This window comes from Piliocolobus tephrosceles, chromosome 13 (genome assembly GCF_002776525.5).
Source record: "Piliocolobus tephrosceles isolate RC106 chromosome 13, ASM277652v3, whole genome shotgun sequence".
NCBI classification, from domain to species: Eukaryota; Metazoa; Chordata; class Mammalia; order Primates; family Cercopithecidae; genus Piliocolobus; species Piliocolobus tephrosceles.
In genome coordinates, this window is record NC_045446.1 from 77,843,549 (window position 1) to 77,852,392 (window position 8,844).

General features: G+C 38.9%; 1 long non-coding RNA gene across 1 annotated transcript; it reads right to left on the minus strand.

Annotated features, from left to right (window-relative positions):
- Positions 1-6,811: 6,811 nt before the first annotated feature.
- Positions 6,812-7,868, minus strand: LOC111540732. Its single transcript, XR_002731059.1, has 2 exons — positions 7,363-7,868; positions 6,812-6,984 (listed from the first exon to the last, which is right to left on the minus strand). It is a non-coding gene; the product is annotated as an uncharacterized LOC111540732 (long non-coding RNA).
- Positions 7,869-8,844: the final 976 nt, after the last annotated feature.

Here is an 8,844-nt window from a genome sequence, read left to right on the forward strand (position 1 = left end):
GACGTGAGGGAACTTGCCACCCTGAAGGGAAAGGCATAGGCCTGGCTGACTTTGCCAACTGCTAAGGGCAATAAGCAGGCTCTTGAGGTCCCCAGTTCCAGGACTTGGCTCTTGGAGAACATTTCTGGACTGAGTCTAGTGTGAATGTTTCCTGCACACAGTGGGGAGTCATGAATACTTTTGTGAATGAGGATCATAGGAACTGAACTCTAGGTTCTCCAGTGCTGTTCCAGGGTGGCAAGCAGTCTGCCATTACATGTACTCCCTAGCCTGACACCAAATATGCAGGTGGTCCTGTACAATTGCACCATTATGATCAGTACATCCAAATAAGCAAAGCCACAGAAAGGGGCTGCCTGCAACCCTGATATCTCCTATAAGGCTGTGGAGTCCTGTGGGGGCTTGGAAAGTAATCACACTGATGTTAATTGATGTCAATTGGAGAGCATTTTTAGTGATTTGGAAGATCAAAAGAAAATCCTTTAATGTAATTTTCAAGATCAGACCACGTGGCAGCTGTAAGGAATGAAGAAACCAGTGCCAGTGGACTCACTTATTACTGTAGGGGTCTACTCGTCACCAAGGTCATCTCCACTTGGATGTGCCCAGTCATCAGGCAGACATAATTCAATTATTGTCCCTCCAAGGGCAACTCCAAGCCTGAAGCCTGTCATAGGGAGTCAGAGAATCAGAGAAGGCTAGTGCTGATGAGTGCTCAGAAGCCTTTATCTGTCCCTGCTTCTGGCAAATAGAGGATCAGAGCCACAGACTGCAAAGCAGAGAAGACTTAATCATGGAGCCCAGGAGCCAATGATGACAGTTGAGCACTGTAAGGGACAGAGAATTGTAGCCTAAGGCTCTACGCTCTGTCACCATATTTTCCAAATAAAAAAGCCACGGCATGTACTCTGACAAAGGATGTCTTCCTCCTTGTGATTAATTTTCATGGAAAGACAAAGGGAGAAAACATTTACAGTATAAACTGTCCTGGAAAATTCACGTGGAAAATGAATGCACAGTCTTACAAACTGTAGGAGGACAGGGAATCAAATGGCTGCAGTGGTTTGAGAGGAAGCTGTTCCAAGTTGCAGTTCTGTGTTTGAAAGGATAAAAGTGCCAGCCACAGCAGGAAAAAAGAGAGAAAGTGTGACATCTCCTAAAGTATGCCTGTCTTAGGGTATGCATTCAATAAATATTTATTACTGAATAAATGAATAAATAAACTGATAGCCACAAACTACACAAGGAATATCAGCTATACTAGAAGCAGATAAGCAATGATGTTCCCAGGCTATAGAAAGAATTGCAGTCATTCCCCAGGCCTTCCTGTTCAAAGCATGGTCACTGAGCAGCAGCACTGGCATCACCTGGGATCTTGTCAGAAACGCAAAAATTTGGAATCCACCGTGACCTACTGAGTTAGAGCTTACATTTTAATCAGCTCTCCAGGTGATCAAGGGCACTTTAAAACTTGAGACGCTCTGCTCGGAGGGCACGCCCAGTTACAGGAAGTAAGAAAGACAGATGCATAGGATCCGGGGTGTGTGGGAACCCAGGGTGTGTGGGAACAGTCTGAGAATTGGGTAATCCGAGACCTAAACAATCATAGTTTAAGAGCTGTGAGGAAAGGTAGTTAAAAATCACAGGTTCCCTGAAGAACAAACCCACAGAATGAAGTATAAACAGAAACAACCACAAGTTGAGAGAGGTGATTATAGTCAGAGGTTGTGTGAGAAACAGACCAGGCACAAGAACAGAATAAATGAGAACTGTCTAATGTAAGGGTCTACACACATCTAAAAAAATAAATAAAAATTGAATTCAAAAATTTCCGTGGTGTCAAACATAAAAGAGAATTCCCTCCGGCTCTTTATTTTATTTTATTTTATTTTAAGCATTCCTTTGGAGAGCTTGGAATTATAAATGCTTTCTGTGACTGAGCTGCATGTAAATCTTTTTAAAAGCTGAATAAGCCTCTTAATAGTTTTGCTTCCCAGGAATGCCTTTCTTGTGGGCATTAAAATGTGAAATCAGGGAGGGTACTGCCCTGTCTTCCTGCCTCTGAGGGAGTTTACCTTAGGTGCCGGCTCCAAGCTGGAACTAACTGCTCACCATAAAATTAAAGTCTTATTTTTCCTATGATTAGAGACAATTAACCTGTATGTAATAGATTGTATCTGTCTAGAAATATAATTGGCGAGATTTCTTTCTGTTTTGTAATCTCTTTAGTGGACTGTCCGTGACCCACATCGCAGTCTGGTTTAATGCTTGATTATTAATATGACTTTATTCATTTTTGCATTTTGTGAAGATGATCATTTTGGGTTAGCAGGATATTTTACTTTTAATTATTTCCCCAACAGCAATAATGGGGGCAAGAATTGGACAGTCTGTTACTGACTGTGTGTAGGTAAAATGATTCTCATTACAACTGTTGAAGGACAGCAGAGTCAAAGTGGATGGTGGCTTGATTTGTATCTGAGAGTTCATGATGTATAGTAATAGGTATTCATTACATCTCTTAAAATGGAATTAAAACTGTTTGATGGTGTAAAAGCAGGAATTGCATTTTAGGTAGAAGAGACACAGTTCTGAGAGTCTAAATCTCTTGAGAACCTTTCCCTCTGTGGCAGCCAAGGTCCTAAAGGTTTGCTGAAAAAATACTGACATGATGCAGGAGAAAAAGCATACAAATCTATATAATGTGTATGCATGGGAACCTTCAGAATAAAGACCAAAAGATACAGGGGGAATTGTGAATTTTTATGCTTAGGTTCAAGAAAGCATGGATAGCCATGTAGAAGCATGGTTGGACAAAAAGGGTGTGATCTAATCTTAATAGACGGAGTGGGGAAACTCAGCAAGGCCTGTCTGTCTGGATTCCTCTTGGCCTCTCTGAGCATGTGTTCCTTCTTTCTGGGTATGGGGCAGGACCCTCTCTAGAATGGGGGTTTTATGACCTGCAATCAAACAAGGTAGGTCAGATAATTTCCTTATGGCCAGTTTTTATGAAGAAAGGCAGAAGAAAACTTAGAGCACTATCTTTAGGTTTTATGACTAGCTTTGGGAAAAAGGAGTTCCAGTTTCCATGACCTGCCTTAGGGATGAGGGATTCCAGTTTCTATAGCTGCTTTGGGGTAGAATGGGACACAGAAGGCCAGAAGAAGGTCAGAGATACACTTATCCATCTGAGATTTTCATTTTGGGATTTTGTTTTCTGAGCCTCAGCATCTCAAACTGGCAAGAATAGTGGTCTGTCTGGTTCTCAAAGTCACTGATGATGGCCCTGTGGAAAGCAAGCCTGAGCAACCTACCCTTGCCACCGCAGGAACCCTGCCTCTGAGGGCCTGGACACAATCATATGTCCTGGCTCACTGATTTTGCCCAAGGGGATTATAGCCTAGGGCAGTAGGATTATCTATGAAACTGGTACTTCTTCTCCAGAGGATCCCCACAAGTGTGTGTTTGTTTCCTCAAACAGTTATTAAACATCCTGTTGTACCAGCGTCAGCACTAGGTACTGGTGGTATATGCTAGATAAAGCTCAGGTCTTACTCTCGAAGAGCTCCTAGTTTCTTGAGGAAGAAAAGCCTATCAATGATTATGGCAGAGGGTGGTAAATGCCATTATGAGTTCTGCACAAAAAAATGGTAAAAGTTCTGAGGGAAACTGACAGCCTGGGGAAGGGTCAGGAAAGCCTTGTAAAAGGGAGGACAGCTGAGCCCTGTCTTGAAGCTGGAAATCCAATCTCTTTAGCCTTAACTCTCACATTTCTTCTCTGTGGACTGGCTAGTTCCTAAGATCTAAACTTTCCAAATCTCAGCTTATGCAACCTCCACCAGGATCCCTTCAATGGTCCTGCAAAGCTAGGATAGGTGATACTTTTGTGTGCCTCATGAAGCCCTGCCAGTCAGCCTCACAATACATTGTGAGCTCCTTTAGGGCAGGGACATTTTTGTACTCACCTCTGTATCTTCTCCACCTAGCATGGTGCCTGGCATACAGGTAGTAAGTACTTAATACATACCTGTGAAATGACTGAATGTTAGGTGAAAAGCAGTTATTGAGGTGTATGAAAGAGGAGGTTTGGGAGGAAAGGGGCATTATTTGACATTATCAATAGAGGGAACAGCATGAACATATGAAGGCAAAAAGCAGTTAAGTATTCTGTGTAATGAATGACAAATACTTCCAAGTTGCCAGAGCACACATTGGAAGGGAGAAAGTGGCAGGAGATACAACTGGGAAATTAAGCAGAGAGTGTGCTTCAGTTTAATGGTAAATGGAGTCAAGTGCCCTCCTCCATTGAACTGTTTCCCTTTGGCAGTTTCTGGGAGGATTGCCCATCAAAATTGACAACTACTTAATGTGTACATGGTACAGATGAGTCTCCCATGTGACCCACAGAGATAGAATATTTCCAGAAGTGGAATTAGAAAACAAATATGCTGGTCTTAAGTGCAGCCCATTGTGAACCTCTGGGGGTCCTTCCCCAGAAAGAGAGTATTCATCTCAGACGGAATCCTCATGCAAATTGGATTCAGGAATTTGGCATAACATGCAATCACAAATATATAATTAGCACCTAATATGTTGTAGAATGTCTGACAAGACCCTGCTTGGCTAATAGGAGTTTTCAGCACATTGTGTTTACGGACAAGGTCCATGATACACAGACACTAAATCATTTACAGCTTAGTGTCTATGTATCCCAATCTAACCCAGTTTTGAGACTTAGTACAATATAATCTTTAGTGGGACAAGAGCTGACCTCAGGAATAATAATGGGAGGAACCATGGAAATCAGGCAGGGTGGTGCATTGAGATAGATCTGGATGAGGTGTCAGATGATCTGAATTCTGTTCCTTGCTCTGTCTGAAATGAGTTCTGTGTTCACTGACAAGTCATATACCTCTCTGACCCCCACATACCTTATCGCAAAACAAGTTTTACTGAGTTGTTTTGAGAATCAAATGAGATTGTGGGTGTGGAACTCTAAAATAATAAACAATTTTGGCATTTTCTTACTAATAAAAATCAGTTCTGAAACTGATGAAGCAGTCACTTTGAGAGTAGCCCAGTGCCGGGGGAAATAAGGGACACAGAGAAATAAAGCTTCCTATTCCCACCTTCAAAATTTTGTTCTGTTTTACTTTGACAGTAAAGACAAAACCAACATGTACGTATAATAGAGAACAATTAAGCACTCACATTTAATGAAATCTGAGTTCAAATAACACAGTAATTATTGACAGATGGAGTTGCTAAGGAAGGCTGCAAGCTGAATGAGTTTACCTTTTCTTTTTTCCCTCCCTTTTCTTATCTTTCCCTATTGTCACTTTCAGAAAAAAAAACCATCACAAGTCTCCACACTTATTCATCATAAAAACTCTCAGCAAACCAGGACTAGAAGGGAACTACCTTAATTTGACAAAATTTACTTATGGAAAAACCTACAACCAATGTAATATTTAATGGTTACATTCAAGGCTGTCTGATCTCACACATTAATTCAATACTCTACTGGAGGCTGTGACAATCCAGTGAGGCATGAAAGGTTAATAAATGTCATTAAGTTTGGGAACAAATGTACAGCTCTCTCTTATTGCAGGAAACATTATTTTCTGTAGAAAATGCTAAGGAAACTACAAATAAATTAATAGAACTAATAGGTGAGTGTATCAAGGTTGCAAGATACAAAGTCAATATACAAAATTAATTGTAGTTTTGTATATTAGCAGAAAATTTCAAAAATAATAAAAATATTTCCAGTATCTTCAAAAGATAAGCATAGAACACTTAGGTATAAATTCAATAAAATATGCTCAATACCTGTACAGTTAAAACTACTGAAGATTGCTAAAAGAAATTAAGAAGACCTGAATAAATGCAAGATATACTATGTTCATGAGTTGGAGGACTCAATAGAAAATTATCTTCAGATTATATAAAATTCTAGAATGAGCCAAATAGTCTAGAACTGAAAAAATTCAGGACACTCTAGAGGAACAGAATTATTGATTGATCAAGGAATGGGCAGAGATACGCATTTACCAAAACTCATTAAGTTTTATATCTAAGAATTTTATGTTTCATTGAATGTAAATGGTATCTAAGGAAAGAATATAAATCATATTGATCATCTATCTATGTCTCTCTCTCTCTATCCATACATACATTTGTGTGGTTGTGTTTTAAATATACATATATTTTTTAGATATAATCATTGAGAGGGTCTAAAAGCTATGACACACTGGTAGCAATGAGCACATTTTGAGCCCAGATTTTGATTTCTAAATGTCATTCTCTGGTATAAAGAACTAAATCTCCTTGGAAAAATGAATGACCCCAGAGCTGAGGCAGAGGAACTATGAGCTGATCTTGGGACATTTTATTGTTCTAGAAAGTAAGGACTACACACGCACACACACACATTCATAATAAAGCAAATGATCAAAATGTACATACATGGTAAATCTGGGTAAAAGTTACATAAGATTTTCTTGTACTTTTCTTCCAATTTTTGTTTAAATTTGAAATTATATTACAGTAAAAAGTATCAAAAAAGTTGAGGGATAATTAAAAGTCAGAATAATGGTTACGTCTTTAAGGAAGAAGAGACAGAGGCTGTGGGGAAAGGGCGTATAGGAGCATACGAAGACTTCTGAGGTGCTTGGAAATTTTTATTACTTAATCTCAGTATTAAACACATGGTTATCTTATAATTATTACTGACACTCTCAATTTATGCCTATTTCTATAGATATGATTACCTTCATAAAACAAAAAGAGACACCAATGGGACAATAAGTTAGCATCCAAGATGACACTATTTATTTGTGGTGAAGTCAGGACTAAAGCCCAAATCCATCAAGTCTATTTCTCTGTCAGATGATAATATTGGCAATGATAACAAAGTTAATATGCAGTTAGCTGGAGAACTCCAAATCCTGACCTCAACCATCCATCTTTCTCTACATGGTCCTAAAAGGAAACACATGCACAGAAAAATGCCCTGTTGACTGAGAAGGCAAAACTTTAATGCTGACCAGGTTCTTGATCCCTAAATGAGTAAGCTAGGCTAAGTGTAGACTTTTTCTAGACTAGAGACAGGCAGGTCTGACAAACACGGCAAGTTAAATGATCTTCTCCATTCCGGTCTCCCTAACTATACCAAAATTTTGGATTGTATGTGATCTTAATGATGACAAAAAGTTTTCACCAGAGCTCCCCAGTTGGCAAGAGGAACAAATAGTCTCCGTCTGTCTAGGCTTATTTATGTTCTGCTAAAACTTTTTTCATTCTTAGTATAAGCTGCCCAATTACCGTTCTTGCCCTCAACCAAGTAAAAATGATACTTACACTTGAGAATGGAGTAGAAAGTGAGTTGTGAGCTTGTTGTGGCCAGTAGACAGTATCATCTGTTTTTATTTATAAGCTATCCTAGGGACCAACAATGAGACCACAGAGGCAGGTATACAACTAGAGATTCACCAGTAGTGTAAATATGAAAAACTTGAAAAATTAGAGTCTGTGGTATCTCATGAATAAGTCCAATCATAACATTTCTTTGTCTGCTTTCTTATTATGTGACTATAAAAAGATGTCAACAGTGCATTTAAATTTTCCTGCAGAGAGGAAATATGCAGATCACAATGAAGGTAAGAATATGCTCACAACCATATGTTTGTTCTCACAAAAATATGTGCCAATATAAGAAATGTTCCATTTTGAAGTTTTTGGCACCATGTGGTGGTGGTGGGTTGAAACTTCCGTGGTGGGTTCTTTTGTTGTTTTTTTCTCCTTTCATATTATATCTTTAAATTTTTTCAACCTAAAGGTTTCTTTACTACCACCTCCTCCCTTACCTCCTCCCTGCTCCCCGCTCCCCAACCTTGATCTTTTGTACTAAGCACATTCCAAACAATGTCATATTTCATATACTTAGAGACAAAGGAAATGGTTGCTTAGCAACAAGGTCCTGGTAAAATTTTTAAGCATTCTTTTACTTTTACTTTCTATTTAGGGCAATGCTCAGGAAGCTGTTTTCAAGGAGATCCAGGACTACGAGAGAAAGTCTTCAAAAAATGTCTACGTAAAACAGAGTGAGGAGGAGGAAGACAATAATTAAGGGTTTGTTGTCACAATGCAAGAGGCATTCTCAGTAACAATGAGAATGGAGAGAAAGGATTGGAGAGACTTGGTCTAGGGTGGGACAGAGAGCTTCGCCTTTCCATTTTCTATCTGGTTCCTCTGACTTCTCCAAAACTTAACGTGGGATTCAAATCAATTAGCTGAGAATGAAAGGCACAAAGGGAAGCCGACCCACACTGTGTCAGCCACTCAAAGATCTTGTTTTGAGGGTTTTAGGTATAGACTGGGAGTGGCAGAAACTGAAAGCTTATTTTATCTGTTATAAGATCTCCTTAAAATATCTATCTCACCTCTATAGGATGACCATTATTATATTTCAACTGATTTTCTATCAGGGACATTTTCCCACATTATTAAATATTACATGAAAGTATGGTTTTTGAGAACCTTATGCTATGGGTGTTGCAGGACTGACTTACCTATCCCTAATTGTACGTTTAGTTTATTCTGAGAAATTTGCTTCTCTTGGTGTTACTTCTATTAATGTTACTTCTATGAATTTATTCTTATACAACTCTTAGAAAATTTCCATAGAAGAGGCAGCTAATAGCAGAATTGATAGATCTGAAAAAGTCTTTTGTTTCCAACTTTTAAAATATTCTTGATATATGTAGGCTAATTGCTTCCAGAAAACTTGTACTAATACACAAGTGAATATTTTCTGATTTTGTGGGAAATAACATGATGATT